The sequence below is a fragment of the Chiloscyllium plagiosum genome, unplaced genomic scaffold (assembly GCF_037043375.1).
Source record: "Chiloscyllium plagiosum isolate Xiang-an unplaced genomic scaffold, Cpla_swu_hap1 HiC_scaffold_14, whole genome shotgun sequence".
NCBI classification, from domain to species: domain Eukaryota; kingdom Metazoa; phylum Chordata; class Chondrichthyes; order Orectolobiformes; family Hemiscylliidae; genus Chiloscyllium; species Chiloscyllium plagiosum.
Genome location: NW_028270152.1, coordinates 2,764,457 through 2,783,372, shown reverse-complemented (window position 1 = coordinate 2,783,372; position 18,916 = coordinate 2,764,457). Strand labels below are relative to the sequence as shown.

Here is an 18,916-nt window from a genome sequence, read left to right as displayed (position 1 = left end):
ATTGTTTGTTGCTATCTCTGGACTGATAGAAAAGTTACCAATTTTGGTGCAATCGCTTAGCGCTGTCACTCTCTCCCCCACTGCATTCAGGAATGTGCAGATATCCAATTGCCATGTCATTTGACTTGCCAGTTAATAGATACGCGTTGTGCAAGTTTATAGCCCGAACTCTCCCTTAAGATAAAACATTTTTTTCCTTGACTTCGCCGAGGTGCTGGCAGCGACAAAATCAATTACAAGTTACACTGTCCACAAATTGTTGCTCAAGGTCTGCTTCTGAAATTGCCAGATCAACTTATTTAGTAACCCCATCACTGAAGTAGTTTGAAATGCATGTAACTCCCTAAGGAACACCTACACTTCCTACGGATCTTATCCTGAGAATTATTTCTCCTTAACATATTTTTCCTTAACCTGCTTAGCATTCTGAGGAACCATGCCTCTTTATGACAAGAACTGATTATGTGTAGAAACATACAAGTTAGGAGTGAGAGCAGGGCTTTTGATCTCCTGAGCTTTCTCAGCCATTTAATACAGAAATGGCTGTTCTAATTGTAATCTGAAAATCATTCCCATCTACTTCAATCACTTTTCACCTCCTTGCTCACCAGTCTATCGACCATTGCCTTAAAAATGTTCAAAGTATTCTCTCAGAAAGAGCATTCCAAAGACACTTGACCCTCAGGAAATGTACCTTTCTCTTAAATAGGCAGCCCCTTTTTTAAACACGGAGCACGAGTTCTCAAAGCTCCTGCAAGAGAAAGCATCCTTTCCACACTCATACTGTCAAATCCCCTCAGGATCTCATGAAGAGAGACTGTATGTATGTAAGTTAGCTGGCTGAGCTTGAAGGTTTGTTTTCAGATGTTTTGTCACCATGCTGGGTAACATCATCGCTAAGACTGGGGTTTGTTTTCTTTGGAGAAGAGGGGGGATCTGATTGAAGTATACAAACTTATGAGAATCACAGTAGTTTGTGGCATTCTCTTCACCATGACAGATGTGTCGAAGACCAGAGGATATACATTTTAAGGTTGAGAGCAAGTGGTTAAGAGGAGAACTGAAAAACATTGTACCTAGAGAGTGGTAAAAATATGGAATGTGCCTGAGAGAATGGTGGGGGCAGGTACTCGTAATATTTAAGCAGCATCTGAATGAGCACTTAAAATGCTGGGGCATAGTAGGCTATGCAACAAGTGCAGGTAAATGGGATTAGTTTGGTGTTTGTTGGTCAGCATAGACATGGTGGGCTGAAAGACCTGTTTCTATGCTGTATGACTCGACTCTTATGTTTCACTCAATTCGCCTGTTACATTTAGCAAATGCAAGCCCAGTCTGCCCAAGCTTTCCTTATAAGACAAGCTACCCATTCCAGGTATTGGCCCAGTAAGCCTTTGTTAACAGTAGCCAATGTTGTTAAATCCTTAGCTAAAGGGACCAATCCTGTAAGACAGTGCTCCAGATACCAGTGCCTTGTATCATAGCAGCACGGTGGCTCAGTGGTCAGCACTGCTACCTCACAGTGCCAGGAACCCACGTTCAATTCCCTCTTGGGGCAACTGTCTGTGTGGAGTTTGCATGTGCTCCCTGTGTGTGTGTGGGTTTCCTTTGGGTGCTCCGGTTCCCTCCTTCAATCCAAAGATATGCAGGTTAGGTGAATTGGCTGTGCTAAATTGCCCATAGTGTTCAGGGTTGTGTAGGTTAGGTGCATTAGTCTGGGGTCAACGTAGAGTAGTAGGGGAATGGGTCTGGGTGAGTTACTTTTCAGAGGGTCAGTGTGTACTTGTTAGGCCGAAGGGCCTGTTTCCACATTGTTGATTTAAAAAAAATAACTGAAGCATTACCTCGCTACTTTTGTATTCAGTTCCTGTGCAATGAATGATAACATTATATTCGCTTTCTTAATTAGTTGCTGCACCCACATGCTAACCTTTTGCAATTGATCATAATTCTGCAAGTTATCAGTTACTTATGGATAAAGCTAAGAGTAGTCCTCTAGTGAAAGCAGTAAATTGGGGGAAGGCTAGCGACCACAACATTAGGCGTTAATTGTGTTTTGTAGATTAGGAGTAGCCATTTGAGGGTAAATCCACATCTGGCATGTGGGAATCTTTTAAAGGCCAGTTGATTAGAGTTTAGGACCAGCATTTTCTGTGAAAGTGAAGGATAATGATGGCAAGATTCTCAAATCTTGGATGACAATAGAAATTGAGAGCTTAGTGAAAAAGAAGGTATATGTAAGGCTTAAGAAACTGAAGATCGATACCTTGAAGAATATAAGTCTATTCCCTACAGTTTTGAACACCCTATGAAAAAGATCTTAACTTGGGAAAGAAGTCGAACAAGCGGTTCGGGCTAAAGATGACCATGAAATGTAAGGCATTTTGTACATTAGCAAAAAGGTAAGTCCACTCAAGGGTAAAGGAGGGAGTTTATGCATGGAGCTGGAGGAAGTGGATGTGGTCCTTCATGAATACTTTCCAGGGGTGCTCACAAAGGAGGAAAGCATGGTGGATGATAAGTTTTGGGAGGGTAATGTTGATACTCTAGGGCATGTCAATCTAAGAAGAGGTGGTGGTGGTGTTGGAGGTTTTGAAAAGCGGTTAAGGTAGACAAGTCCCCAGAACTTGATAGAATGCTGAGAAAGGCAGTTGAGGAAAATTGCTGGGCCTTGTTCGAAATCTTTGTGTCCTCTTTAGTCACAAGAGGTCCCAGCGGACTAGAGGATAGCCATTGTTCCTTTGTTTAAGAAGGGCAACAGAGAGAATCTGGGAAATTATAGGCCATTGACCCTTCCATGAGTGATAGAGGAATTATTGCTGAGCTGGTGATAATGAAGCCAGTGCTGTATCCTAGGTGACAGAGTAGCAGAGGAGTGTTTTTTCTGATTGAAGGTCTGTGGCCAGTGATGTCCTGCAGGAATCAGTGACTTATTGCCCTTTTCCTTCGTCTGTTACTCACCGAAGGCTAACATATTGATGTCGCAAGCTATTAGGCAGTTTAATGGGATGTTAGCCCTATCCCAAGAAGATTTGAGTACAGGAGTAGCGAAATCTTGCTACATTTATATAGAAGCCGCAGCTAGAGTAGTGTGTGCAGTTTTGGTCTCCTTATCTCTGGAAAGATATTATTGCCATAGAGTGCAATGAAGGTTCATCAGACTTGTTCCTAGAATAATTTGACTGACTTATGAAGAGAGATTGTCAAACTGGGTTCTCTAGAGTTTTGAAGAATGAGAGATGATCTCATTGAAATTTTTTAAAATACTTAAATAGGCTAAATATAGGCAAGTTTTTTTTCCTGGTTGTGTCTAGAACTAGGGTTACAATTTAATAATAAATGGGACGCTATTTAAAACCAAGATGAAGTCAAACTTTTTTAACTCATTAATTCCTTCCTCCTTTCCATTTCCTGATGTGCAGCTGTATCTGGGGTGTTGTTTGTATCCTGTAAATGAAGATTGATGTAAAATACCTGTTCAGTTCAGAAACCATCTCCTTGGTTTCCATGACTAATTCAGCAGATTTGCTTTTCATGGGACCAAATTCATTTTAACACTGTTCCCCGTGCCCCCCCCCCCTTAAATATCTATCGACACGCTTAACATTTTTTTATATTTCCCCTTATAAGCAAGCATCAGACATGTCATTTGTCTGAAAACCAGCTGGTCCTGGAGTTTTCGGATAAAGCATTCCTAACGTGTATCTTTAATTTCTTTTAGTTAATGAGCAATGGTGTGTCCTCCCTTTGGCATTTTCCTTTTCTGTCAGAATGTATTTGTTATATGTTCTGAAATATGCCCTTAAATATCCACGACTGCATCTCCCTTGATCTTTCCCATAATCTAATTTTCCAGGTCACTTCAGCTAGTTCTGCTTTCATGCCCTCATAATTGTCCTTAAAGTTAAAAATATGAGACCTGGACCCAACTGCCCATCTCCCTCAAACTGAGAGTGAATTCACTCAGATTGTGATCATTGCAATCAAGTGACATCCTCATCATGAGACCATTAATTAATCCTATCTCATTGCACAATGCCAAGTCTAGTATAGTCTGCTTTCTGACAGATTGCAGAACATGCTGTTTGAAGTAACTATCCCAAAACATATGAACTCCTCCACCTTTGCCCATTAGATTTTTCCAGTCTATGTAAATTAAAATTCCATGTAATACTGTGCCTTTGTGAAAAACTCATGTTTAATGTTTAGTTTATACTCCAGCCTACCATGTGGTTGCTGTTGGGAGGTTATGTACACCACTGCCAGAAGTCACTCCTTACCTTTAACTTTTCTCTGTTTGATCCAAATTATTTCTGCTTCCTGGTTTTGTATAATTAGATTATCACTCTGTTGTGCTAATGCTATCATTAATTAATAGAGCCATCCTTGCCTTTTTTCAGTTTTGTATCCTACCTGAACAGAAACATAGGAACAGGAATACACATTCAACTTATTGAGTCTGCCCTGCCACTTGGTCATGGCTGATCATCTCCTTGGAGTAATTTTCCACACTGTTTTCATATCCCTTAATAGAAATGTAGCACATAGGTACAGGGGTAGGCCATTCAGCCCTTCGAGACTGCACACCATTCAATATGGTCATGCAATTTCAGTATCCCATTCCCACTTTCTCTCCACACCTCTTGTTCCCTTTAGCCGGAATGGTCATGTCCAGCTGCCTCTTGAATAAATCTAACGAATTGGCCTCAACAACATTTTGTTGATCTTCAGAAACCTATCGACTTCTGATTTAAACCAGCTCCATGATTGAGCTTCCAAAGCTTCTGGGTCAGAGGATTCCAAAGATTCACCACCCTGTGAGTGAAGAAATGTTTCCTCATCTTAGTCTTAAATGGTTTGCACTTTACCCTGTGATTGTCCTCTAATTCTGGACACAAACCAGAAGAAACATCCTTTCTACATCACCATGCCATGACTTATAAGAATTTTGAGAGTTTCAATGGGATCATGCCTCATTCTCCGAAACTCCAGAGAACACAGACCCAGTTTATCAAGCCAAAGAGATCAGCTGCACAGAAAAAGGTCCTTCGGCCCATTGTGTCCACACCAGTCAAAAGCAACCATCTTAACTATTCTAATCCCATTTTCCAGCATTTTCCTCAATCTCTCAAATGATCCCACCACCGCGGGATTAATTTAATAAATCCCTCATTACACCCATCTATGGCAAATATATCCTTCCTTTGAGAAGATAAGAACAGAGCATAGTACTCTAGGTGAAGTCTCGCCAATGCTGTGTGCAACTGGGCTCAACTCCCATTGGTAAATGAAGGTCAGCATACCATTTACCTTTGTGATTGTTTGTCGCACCTATGTGTTAGCTTCTTGTGACTCACAAACAAGGACTTCCAGGTTTCTTTCAACACCTGTACTTGTCAACCTCAGAGCATTTAAGGAATATGCTGCCTTTGTTATTTTTAACCAAAGTGAATGACTTCACATCTGTTTGTATTATATTCAACGTGCTGTGTTCTAGCCCATTCACTTAACCTGTCCAAGTAAGCCTCCTTGAACCCTGCTTACAATACCAGTTCCCATTCAGTTTGGTGTAATGACCAAATATGGAAATGTTACAATTGCTCACTATATCCTAATCATTGATATAGAGCGTGGGCACTTGTGAACATTGCACTGACCCTGGCAGTGTCCCACTCCCTTGCCATCCCGAGAATGATCTGCTTACTCCTCTCTGTTTTCTGTATCCCATGTATCTGCTGCTCTTGTCCTTCTAGATGGTTTGCTAGATGCTGCTGAGCATGAGTTGCTGCAGTACATCATGGAAGTGGAGTATGCTGTTGTCATGGCCTGGTGCATGTAAGGGTAGAGTGACTGTTGAAGGTACTCGTTGGGATGCTGATCAAGCAGGCTGGTATGTTATGGTGAGCATTAGATTTGTAGTGTTGTTGGAGCTGCACTTGTGCAGTAACGCATTATGATTTGTGCCTTGTAGATGGTGGGTGAGCTTTTGAGAATCACTAGGTGACTTAGTCATCAAACAATCCTCAGTCTCTGACTAAACTTCAGCAACCCCTCAGAAAATGAACAGGAAATGACATCACTGCAAACCCCAGGAACCCCATCCAGGACAAACATATAAATAGAAAGCAGGAGACAACAGCTTCGCTTCACTTGGAGGTCGCCACTGATGATGTTACCTAGCCAGGTAATGAAACATCTGGATATCAAACCTACAGCTCAGCAAGCAACCCTACACCCTAACACCCTAAACTTCAGGCAAGTTGCAGGTTGTAGGCTGGAAGCATGTTAGTGGGACAACTATTGTGCCAAACCTAACCTGACAATGCATGATGCTTCAAAAGAGAAGTCTCCATTCCCCAACGCTAGTGTCTCTTAATTAGGATCAAAATAAAAATCATATATAAGTGTTGAAAAGCAAAGACCAGATTTGCATTTCAGTTTTGAGCATGATTACTACAAAAGGGAAACACTGCCGATGCTGGAAATCTGAAATTTTAAAAAATCAAATACTGGCTAATGAGAGTGCTGATAGAGGTCACTTGCTGAGTGTTTCTACAATTTTTCTGTAGCAAATCCATGTTCTCAATGGGCAAAGATGCACATGCTAGAATCTGGAAACTGCAGCTCTCTGCTTTGTCTTCTCCTTGGGCTGGAGGATTCCTTTCAGCAACTCATGGTTGTTTCACATTCAATTAGATCATAACTGCTTTTAGCTTCACTCCCTGTCTTATTCCATAATTCATAGGACCTTCGCCTAACAAAGATCTATCGAGAAACAGAGGAAATAATTTATTTTTGTCAACCCTGTCAAGTTCTTTTTTCATTTTAAACATCAGAACACACTGTTATGTTCAGGGCATTGTGTGTGTGTTTGTGTATGTAATCAGCCCTCATCACTGAATCCTTTCAGTCCCAGAGTGGGTAAGCTCCCCTGTATCCTACTGGAGGTGCAGTACCCAGAACTGAACCCAGTTCCTCCATCAAGGCCAAGCAGGGCCTTATGCCACCTCAGCATGTGTCTCATATCCTTGTATTCCATCTTTGAAGTAAAGGCCTATTTCAACTTGTCTTTTAACTTTAAAAAGCCCCGGCATTAAAATTTGGATTTATAAGCTTTATAAGTAACTTAGCTGGCTTCCCACTTGAGCAAGGGCAAATTCAGTAAAATACAGTGTCTCACATACAGCGGTTCTCCAGTCCAGGAGAAAAGACCATTAAGAAAATATTGTGGCAGAGAGAGAGAACTCAAGTGTTTTGTTATAGCAGAGGGAGATATATGGCAGTTTCAAAACCCCAACAACTACTGAAAGCTAAACCAACACAATGGGAGACTGACTTCACCCGTTCATGCTGCTTCTATTGTTCTAGCTTAAAAAAAACACCCAAGGCCTCACAAGCTGTTTATTTTATTGCTTATATCAGACAGCTCTATTTTTACCTATCTTCAAAAAAAGGACAAAAACACTTTTTAAAGCCATAGTATTGTCATAGCAGAATAGCATTAAAAGTCATTTATTTTGTAATGAAGAATGTGAACAGACCATATAAACATAAGGACAGTTCTGAAGGGTACAGGTGTCGAGGTATGAGGGCAAATGTGCACAACTGTTTACTCATTTGTGAATGATTAGATAGAGAGCCAAAGTCCTTTAACCCTTAGATACTCAATCATGTTGCTTTTGTGAGAGCTGGAGTATCCCACCCTACTCTTCAAATACATTGTTGGAATATTGTGTGCAATTCTGGTCTCCTTCCTATCGGAAAGATGTTGTGAAACTTGAAAGGGTTCAGAAAGGATTTACAAGGATGTTGCCAGGGTTGGAGGATTTGAGCTATAGGGAGAGGCTGAACAGGTGGGGCTGTTTTCCCTGGAGCATCGGAGGCTGAGGTTTACAAAATTATGAGGGGCATGGATAGGATAAATAGACAAAGTCATTTCCCTGGGGTCGGTGGGTCCAGACCTAGAGAGCATAGGTTTAGTGAGAGGGGAAAGATATAAAAGAGACCTAAGGGGCAACTTTTTCACACAGAGGGTGGTACGGCTATGGAATGAGCTGCCAGAGAAAGTGGTGGAGACTGGTACAATTGCAACATTTAAGAGGCATTTGGATGGGTGTATGAATAGGAAGGGTTTGGAGGGATATATAGGCCGGGTGCTGGCAGTTGGGACTAGATTGGGTTGGGATATCTGGTTGGCATGGATGAGTTGGACTGAAGGGTCTGTTTCCATGCTGTACATCTCTATGACTCAAGGGCTCTTTGTGTCATTCTGAGCCCAAACTTTAACTCTGATCTCTCTCCACAGATGCTGCTAGACCCACTGAACTTTCCCAGCAATTTCTGTTTTTTGAACCCTTTAATTGATTTGTTTTTGATTATTTCTGTGTTGGGACCTCCGCATCTCTGCTTATCCTGGGTTCCTCACCTCTTAATTTAGAAATACTGATATTTCTTGGACCTAAAATGGATTGAACTCCCTCTGTCACAGTTCTGCTGCTCCCTTGTAACTTTTTGCTCTTGTCTTCATCACCTAGTGTGCCACCTAATTCTCATCAGCAAACTTGCATCTACGGCTCTGTATTATTTGTCTAAATCATCATGCTTTTTATTACTGCTTTGAAGCAACCTTGCATGGCTAAAATCTTTCCAGTTTGATTTTAGGGATTTTGGCAGTCAAATAGGCATTATGTTAATACTGTTTCCTTTGTATATCCTGTGGTGTTGTGCTTAATCCATCAACTAATCTGGACTAGTGTGTAATCTAGAATGTATGCGATTAATATAAAACCAGAAGTCAATTTTGCAAGGTTGACACAATTAATAAAGTATGTTTTGTGTGTGGAAACTGAACCAACATTGTCTACAAATCTGCTTTACTTTCAGTGAGAAATTGTTTCATTTCCATGGTCCTTTCTCCCAATCCTTGGGTTCACCACTTGTTACTTTGAAGGAATACTCCAAGATAAAGCCTTGAAATGATCTTGACCTTAAAATTCAAAGAACTTGGCTGCCTCCCAGTTGTGCAAGGGATCTTTGTCTTATTCTGAAATTATTCTGCTGATTATAACTTGCTATTCCACCTCAGCTTTGTATCATTTCCATTCTCATACTAGCCTGTGAAGGGATTGTTTTGATTGCATTATTTTAGAATGACTGAAGGTTCCAGGACCTATAGTGCAGCAAAACTCTTAGATATGAAAATTAGAAGAGGAGTTCAGGTTTCAGTGACATGATAGTTGAGTGGAGTTTGTGGGTTCTTGGGGGGGCAGGGGAGACTGAAGTTGTGAGGAGGTGCTGGGAAATTTAATTCAAGAAATAAACTGCACAGACTAACTCTGGGAAGCTAGGGAAACTCTAGGAAGTGATTTCTGGGCCTCTTAGTGAGATATCATCGGTAGTCACAGATAAGGTACCTGAAGACTGGGGGATGGCTAACATGGTGTCACTGTTTAAGAAGGGTGGTGAGGACAACCAGGGAACTATAGACCGGTGAGCCTAACATCAGTGGTGGGCAAGTTGTTGGGGGGGAGTCCTGAGGGACAGGATTTACATGTATTTGCAAAGGCAAGAACTGATTAGGGATAGTCAGCATGGCTTTGTGCGTGGGAAATCATGTCTCACTAACTTGATTGAATTTTTTGAAGAAGTAGCAAAGAAGATTGATGAGGGCAGAGCGGTGGACGTGATCTATATGGACTTCAGTAAGACATTCAACAAGGTTCCCCATGGGAGACTGGTTAGCAAGGTTAGGCAGGCTTTCAGGGAGCTAGGTTGGAAGCTCCGAGTTAGAACAAACAGAGTTGTTGTCTCTGGTTTGTTACCAGTGCCACGTGATAGAGAGTCGAGGAATAGGGAGAGGGAACAGTTAAATGCGTGGCTACAGGGATGGTGCAGGAGGGAGGGATTCCGGTATCTGGATAACTGGGGTTCTTTCTGGGGAAGGTGGGACCTCTATAAATAGGATGGTCTACACCTGAACCTGAGGGGCACCAGTATCCTTGGGGGGAGGTTTACGAGTGCTCTTGGGGGGGGGGGGGTTTAAACTAACTCTGCAGGGGCATGGGAACCTAGACTGTAGCTTTAGGGTGCAGGGCCTGGAGTGTAGGGAGGTTAGGAACATGGCATCAATCTCAAAGGAGGGTGCCTGTAAACAGGAAAGTGGCTTGAAGTGTGTATACTTCAATGCAAGAAGTATACCAAATAAGATAGGTGAACTTGCAGCATGGGTTGGTACCTGGGATTTCGATGTTGTGGCTATTACGGAGACATGGGTAGAACAGAGACAGGATTGGCTGTTGCAGGTTCCAGGGTTTAAATGTTTTAGTAGGGTCAGAGGTGGGGGTAAAAGAGGGGAGGTGTGGCATTGCTTGTCAAAGATAGTATTACAGCGGTGGAAAGGACGATGGATGAAGACTCGCCATCTGAGGTAGTTTGAGCTGAGGTTAGGGATAGGAAAGGTGAGGTCACCCTGTTAGGAGTTTTCTACAGGCCTCCTAATAGTCCTAGAGATGTAGAAGAAAGGATTGCGAGGATGATTCAGGAGAAGAGTGAAAGTAATAGGGTGGTTGTTATGGGGGACTTTAACTTTCCAGATATTGACTGGGAAAGCTATAGCTCGAGTTCGTTAGATGGGTCAGTGTTTGTCCAATGTGTGCAGGAGGGTTTCCTGACACAATATGTAGACAGGCCAACAAGAGGTGAGGCCATACTGGATTTGGTTCTGGGTAACGAACCAGGCCAGGTGTTAGAATTGGAGGTAGGTGAGCACTTTAGGGACAGTGACCACAATTCGGTGACTTTTACTCTAGTGATGGCGAGGGATAAGTGTGCACTGCAGGGCAAGAGTTATAGTTGGGGGCAGGGAAATTATGATGCGGTGAGGCACGACCTAGGATGCGTGGCTTGGAAAAGTAGGCTTCAAGGCATGGGCACAATTGATATGTGGAGCTTGTTCAAGGAGCAACTATTGAGTGTCCTTGATAAGTATGTACCTGTCAGGCAGGGAGGAAAGGGTCGTGTGAGGGAGCCGTGGTTTAATAAGAAATTGGAATCCCCTGTTATATGGAAGAGGGCGGCCTATGTAAAGATGAGGCGTGAAGGTTCAGTTGGGGCGATTGAGAGTTATAAGGTAGCCAGGAAGGATCTGAAGAGAGAGCTAAGAGCAGCAAGGAGGGGACATGAAAAGTCCTTAGTTGGTAGGATTAGGGAAACCCTAAGGCTTTCTATAGGTATGTCAAGAATAAAAGAATGACTAGGGTAGGAATAGGTCCAGTCAAGGATATTAGTGGGAAGTTGCGTGTGGAGGCTTAAGAGATTGGGGAGACACTGAATGAATACTTTCCGTCAGTATTCACTCAGGAACAGGACATTGTTGCCGATGTGAATATTGAGTCACAATTAATTAGAATGGATGGCTTTGAGGTATGTAGGGAAGAGGTGTTGGAAATTCTGGAAAGGGTGAAAATAGATAAGTCCCCTGGGCCTGATGGCATTTATCCTAGGATTCTCTAGGAAGCAAGGGAGGAGATTGCAGAGCCATTGGCCTTGATTTTTATGTCCTCGTTGTCTACAGGAATAGTGCCAGTAGACTGGAGGATGGCAAATGTGGTTCCCTTGTTCAAGAAGGGGAGTAGGGATAACCCTAGTAACTATAGGCCGGTAAGTCTCACTTCTGTTGTGGGCAAAGTCTTAGAGAGAATTGTAAGGGATAGGATTTATGAACATCTGGATAGGAATAATGTGATCAAGGTTAGTCAGCATGGTTTTGTGAAGGGCAGGCCGTGCCTCACAAACCTTATTGAATTCTTTGAGAAGGTGACTAAGGAGGTAGACAAGGGTAAAGCGGTAGATGTGGTGTATATGGATTTTAGTAAGGCGTTTGATAAGGTTCCCCATGGTAGGTTACTGCAAAAAATATGGAGGTATGGCATTGAGGGTGAGTTGGAGGTTTGGATTAGGAATTGGCTGGCTGGAAGAAGACAGAGGGTAGTAGTTGATGGTAAAGGTTCATCTTGGAGTGCAGTTACTAGCGGTGTTCCGCAAGGAACTGTTTTGGGACCAGTGCTGTTTGTCATTTTTATAAATGATCTGGAGGAGGGACTAGAAGGTTGGGTGAGCAAGTTTGCGGATGATACGAAAGTCGGTGGAGTTATTGACAGTGAGGAAGGATGTGTCAGGTTACAGTGGGATATAGATAATTTGCAGAGCTGGGCAGAAAGGTGGCAAATGGAGTTCAATGTAGGTAAGTGTGAGGTGATTCACTTTGGTAAGAGTAACAAAAAGACTGGGTACTGGGCTAATGGTCGGATACTTGGTAGTGTGAATGAGCAGAGGGATCTTGGTGTCCATGTACACAGATCTTTGAAAGTTGCCACCCAGGTAAATAGTGCGGTGAAGAAGGCATATGGCGTACTGGCTTTTATTGGTAGAGGAATTGAGTTCCAGAGTCCTGAGGTCATGTTGCAGTTGTATAAGACTCTGATGCGGCCGCATCTGGAGTATTGTGTGCAGTTTTGGTCGCCATACTATAGGAAGGATGTGGAGGCACTGGAATGGGTGCAGAGGAGGTTTACCAGGATGTTGCCTGGTATGGTAGAAAGATCGTATGAGGAAAGGCTGAGGCACTTGGGGCTGTTTTCATTGGAGAAAAGAAGGTTTAAGGGTGACTTGATAGAGGTGTACAAGATGATTAGGGGTTTAGATAGGGTTGACCATGAGAACCTTTTTCCACGTATGGAGTCAGCTATTACGAGGGGGCATAGCTTTAAATTAAGGGGTGGTAGATATAGGACAGATGTTAGGGGTAGGTTCTTTACTCAGCGAGTCGTGAGTTCATGGAATGCCCTGCCAGTAGCAGTGGTGGACTCTCCCTCATTATGGGCATTTAAACGGGCAATGGATAGGCATATGGAGGATAGTGGGCTAGTGTAGGTTAGGTGGGCTTGGATGGGCGCAACATCGAGGGCCAAAGGGCCTGTACTGCGCTGTATTTTTCTATGTTCTATGTTCTATCTCATGGAATACAGGGAGAACTAGCCATTTAGATACAGAACTGGCTCAAAGGTAGAAGACAGAGGGTGGTGGTGGAGGGTTGTTTTTCAGACTGGAGGCCTGTGACCAGTGGAGTGCCACAAGGATCGGTAATGGGTCCACTACTTTTCATCATTTATATAAATGATTTGGATGTGAGCATAAGAGGTATCGTTAGTAAGTTTGCAGATGACACCAAAATTGGAGGTTTAGTGGACAGCGAAGAAGGTTACCTCAAATTACAACAGGATCTTGATTAGATGGGCCAGTGGGCTGAGACGTGGCAGATGGAGCTTAGTTTAGATAAATGTGAGGTGATGCATTTTGGGAAAGCCAATCTTAGCAGGACATATACACTTAATGGTAAGGTCCTAGGGAGTGTTGCTGAACAAAGAGACCTCGGAGTGCAGCTTCATAGCTTCTTGAAAATAGAATCGCAGGTAGATAGGACAGTGAAGAAAGCATTTGGTATGCTTTCCTTTATTGGTCAGAGTATTGAGTACAGGAGTTGGGAGGTCATGTTGTGGCTGTGCAGGACATTGGTTAGGCCACTGTTGGAAAATTACGTGCAATTCTGGTCTCCTTCCTATCGGAAAGATGTTGTCAAACTTGAAAGGATTCTGAAAAGATTTACAAGGATGTTGCCAGAGTTGGAGGATTTGAGCTGTAGGGAGGGGTTGAATATGCTCAGGCTGTTTTCCCTGGAGCGTCGGAGACTGAGGGGTGACCTTATACAGGTTTATAAAGTCCTGAGCGGCATGGATAGGATAAATAGACAGTCATTTCCCTGGGGTGGGGGGGGGAGTCCAAAGCTAGAGGGCATAGGTTTAGGGCGAGGGGGGGAAAGAATAAAAGAGACCTAAGGGGCAACTTTTTCACACCGAGGGTGGTACGTGTATGGAATGAGCTGCCAGAGGAAGTGGTGGAGGCTGGTACAATTACAACATTTTAAAAGGCATTTGGATGGGTATATGAATAGGAAGGGTTTGGAGGGATATGGGCCAGGTGCTGGCAGGTGGGACTAGATTGGGTTGGGATATCTGTTCGGCATGAACGGGTTGGACCGAAGGGTCAGTTTCTGTGCTGTACATCTCTGACTCTGACTCTATGACTTTTGATTTCAACAGTGAGAGCAAAGATAGATTTTTATTCTGGTGGTGGGGTTCGGGGTACTGTAACTACAAAGCAACATTTGTCAAACATTTCTTATTCCGTTATGGGCATTAAGTGTGACAGATTGGAGTTGTGCACCATTGCATTTGTAAGAAGTTATTCATGAATTACTCGGGGACAGCACAATTGCAAATTACCTTAAACCCATACAGCTGAGAGGTAAGCAGGAGAAGAGAATGGTTCGATACTGAAACATGTAGAGGGGCAGGGGGTCCCTGGAGTGCATGTCCACAGATTCCAGAAGGTTGCAGGGCAAGTAGACAAGACTGTTAATACTTGGAATATTTTCTTTTCTTGGCTGTGGCATAGTATTTAAGACATGGGAGATCATGCTAAGAATTGGAACATTCAGTAGTTCAGTCTCAACTAGAATATTGTATGCCATGACCAGAAATTAACTAGCCATACTGGCTATGAGAGCAGGTAAAACTGGTTAGGAATCCTACAGTGAGTAACTCACCACCTGACTCCCCAAAGCCTGTCCACTATATAAGGCAGGAATTCAGTGGCTTGCTCCCCATTTGCCTGGATGGGGCAGCTCCACCAACACTCAAGAAGCTTGACACCATCCAGGACAAAGCAGTTGCTGGATGCAAGCATCCACTCCTTCAGTCATCAATGCTCAGTAGCAGCATTGTGTACCAGCTACAAGGTGTACTTTAGAAATTCACCAAGGCTTCCTGGCAACTTCCAAACCCACACCCTCTATCATCTAGAAAGACAAGGGCAGCAGATACATGGGAACACCACCATCTTCAAGTCTCCCTCCAAAACACTCACCAACCTGACTTGAAAATACATCATCAGTCAATGTTGCTGGGCCAAAATTCTGGAACTCCCGCACCAGTGGCATAGTGGGGGCCTTGGCACCAAATGGACTGCAGTGGTTCAAGAAGGCAGCTCACCCCCACCTCCAGGGCAACTAGGGGCAGGCAATAAATATTCACTCAGCCAGTGATGCCCACATCCAATTTTTTAAAATTTAAATACAGGCCTGTTCAGGAAATTGTAGAAAAGACATGACTCCACTAAAGAGATTACAGCAGAGATTTGTGACGATGTGTCCGGGGTAGAGAATTTGTTATGAAGAGAGATTGGTTAGGTTGGTACTGATTTCTTTAGAAAGGGGAGGCCAAGGGGAGATTTATTTAAAATTGATGGCCTGAGGTTAGGGTGGGTAGTAGACAACTATTTCTCTCAGTGGGGTCAATAACTAAGGCAGAGACTTAATGTAATTGCTTGAAGGATCATAGGGGAATTGAGCGATCCTTCCACCTAAAGGATGATAGGCATCTGGAACATACTGCCCGAAAGAATACTAGAGGCAGAAGCCTTCTCTGCATTTTAAAAAAAACTCAGATGTGCACTTAATTGCTGTAACCCTCAAGGCAGTGGACCAGGAATTGGGAAGTATTGGCAGACTTCTTCAGTCCGCAGTCACTAATGAGTTGTATCTGTGCTATAAGATCTCTAACATTAGGGGGATAATTGTGTAATGTTTTAACAATGTCCTGTAACCAAAATGGAGATGATTCAATCAGATTGGTGCCTGTGACATTAACAGCCTTTGTCCACCTTAAGCTTGGCACGGTGGCTCAGTGGTTAGCACTGCTGTGTCACAGCGCCAGGGACCCAGGTTCAATTCCATCCTTGGGTGAGTTTGCACATTCTCCCCCTTTCTGCCTAGTGCTCCAATTTCCTCCCACAATCCAAAGATGTCCAGCGTAGGTGGATTGGCCGTGCGAAATTGCCCCATAGTGTCCAGGGATGTGCACACTAGGTAGATTAGCCATGGTAGGTGCAGGGTTATAAGGATAATATAGGTGTCTGGCTGCTCTTTGGAGGGTCAGTGCAGACTCACTGGGCTGAATGGCACTTCCTGAACTGTGGGGATTCTGTGGTGATCTGCAGAGGTAAAGTTGAGAATCTAAAAGTGCAGAAACGTCCCAATAATTCGAATAGTCGACCCTCTGAGCACCACCAGCCCTTGTGTGGCAGAATCTGCAGATCTTCTATCTCCAAAGGCAGAGTGAAACCAAGTGACCTTCAATCCTGAGGTCCTCCCCAAAAAGGAAAGAAGTTATCCTGCTCCACAAACTTAGAGGATTCCTGGTGAAATCCTGCTATGGTATGTTCGAAGCATTCAGCTCCTTGAACCTGTTCTGCCATTCACTTAACTGATCTGTAGTCTCCATTGCTGTACATTCTTTGCCCAATAAAAGTCTTCTGATACAAAATAGAAATTGTTGGAGAAGCTCAGCATGTCTGTCAGTATCTGTGGGGAGAAAGCAGAGTTAACATTTTGTGTCTGGTGACACTTCAGAACATTTCATTAAAATCTTCTGGTCTTGGGTTCAGAAATTTTTAGTTGTGGAATTGACTTCAGGAAATCTGGAAGATATTGTTGTCCACATCACCCAAAACAAATGTTTGAATGGACATCAACTAATGTAGTCTTGCTTTGGAAAGCTAACAGGCTGTTCCTGTTTTTACAATGCAACATATGGAGGTGGTAACTGAGTGTGGTGCTGGAAAAACGCAGCAGGTCAGGCAGCATCCAAGGAGCAGGAGAATCGACGTTTCAGGAAAAAGCCCAAATCTCCTCTATAACATTCTAATTCTGTCTACTACTGTGCATTTTCTTCAGTCAGTGATTAACAGTTGGGCCACACAACAGTAATACCTTCCAGGAATAAAGTCAGAAAATACTCAATTGATGTCTCAGCATCTTTGGAGAGAGAAACAAAATTAATATTTCCGGTCTATTGCCTTTCATAAGGTATTGTGTTTTTGTTTGAGATTCTCTGTATCTGCACCTTTTTTCTGTTAATTTTAATTTCCATGATACTTAACTAGTTCTAGTCTGTGAATTTCATTGGAATCTGAGTGGGAGGGACAAGACATCTTTGTACCATCCTGCTACTCCCCAAAAACGAACAGGTTTTGTGGGCTGTGCCACAGACTTGGGGTTGGTGGAATTTTTAAAAAATTCATTCAGGGGATGTGGGCTAAGCTGCCATTTCTTGCCCAGCCCTAATTGTCAGAAAACAATTAAGATCCAGTCGTGTTGCTCTGTGTCTGCAGTCACATATAGACCAGTCCACACAAGGATAGCAGTTTCCTTCCCTGAAAGACATGAGTGAACCAGATGAGGTTTTCCACCAATTGACAATGGCTTCATGATCGTCAATAGACTTTTAATTCCTGGCTTCCTTTTTTTATTGAATTAAAATTTCAAAACCTGCAGTGGCAGAATTCAAACAGGTATCTCCCCAGAAGGTTAGCTGGGTTTCTGGAATAATAGTCTAGCATTAGTACCATTAGCCCAACGCCTCCCCTTAACCCTAAGCTTTGGGTGCCTTGTCACACAAGAATCAACTACACCCATGCCCTAGCTTTCCTGTGAACCTGGGACCTGTTCTCACGCGGTTTGGTTTTCTCTTTAAAGCATGAGTAGCCTGGGATATACAAAGTTTGCAATATTTTCTCCCAGCAATGGCCACAAACTGTTGAGATTTCACATTCGTGCTTTCAATATTAAAGCCCAATTTCTGCCCCTGTACCGGGAATAACTCCATTATATTACCTCTGGTTCTTCAAAGCTGCTGCTAATTCATGTGCAGGTGGGAAAGGCATGGATCATAGAATTCTTAGTGTGGAAGCAGGCCATTCAGCCCATCGAGTTCACACTGATCCTCCGAAGGGCCTCCAACCCACACCCACTCCTCTACTCTATCTATTTCCTGCGTTTTCCATGGTTAATCCACCCCACCTGCACACCTTTGGACTGTGGGAGGAAACCTGAGCGCCCATGCAGACACTGGGAGAATGTGCAAATTTAACACAGTCACCCAAGGGTCAAATTGAACCCGAGTCCCTAGTGCTGTGAGGTACTGTGCTGCCCCAAGAAATGAGGGCTCGGCCAGGATTTGAACCCAGGACCTCTCTCATGTCTACAATGTACAAAGTCGTAAGTGAGCATCATACCCCTAGACCAATGAGATCTTGCTGGCTAGTTTAGTGAAGACTGTATGATCCTGTTCTGTGATAATGTGTGCCATTGTCCCCTTTGTGTTGGTTTTTTTAAGAGAAAAAGTTAAATTGTCTTGGTTTTTCCTGGGAAATTCCATGTTCACATCCTAAGATTGTTTTCAAAAATGATCTTGCTTTTCATAACTCAGTCACCCATCCCATCCGACACCACTACATCCAACCCATGATTCCTGCTTCCCTTTGACCTGTTTCATTAGTTTCACTGCCAGCAGTGCTCCAGCTGTCTGCTATTTCTGCTCCAATCTCTGTGAGGGTACGTGTGAAATGCTTCATCACACGCCCTGGGGGGAGGCTACTTGAATGTTGAACCAAAAAAAATGATAACACAAAATCCTACAAGAGGTCAGTCTTTCAACTTCCTTTTAAAAAGAAGTTAAGAAACTTCATCAGACTTCTAAAGGAACACCTAATATGTTAACCTACCTCCATCTTCCTTTATCCACCATTGGCCACATCTCCAATAGCAATCATCCACTGTTGGTAAACTGTTACTGGATCCCCGATAGCAGGGATCCCAACACCAAGCCCTGCAGAACACTTCTGCAATAGCATTCCATTTTCGAGGGCAGGCATCAACCGTTACCCTTTGTTTCCTGTTACTAAGCCAACTCTGGCTTCAATTCAACACGTTCCCCTGTATCCCATGGCTTTTATATTTTGA

The 18,916-nt window shown here is 43.2% G+C and overlaps 1 protein-coding gene across 1 annotated transcript in view; it reads left to right on the top strand.

Annotated features, from left to right (window-relative positions):
- usp19 (ubiquitin specific peptidase 19) overlaps positions 1-18,916 on the top strand; it is a 149,784-nt gene that overhangs the window by 127,789 nt on the left and 3,079 nt on the right. The window lies entirely within an intron of this gene.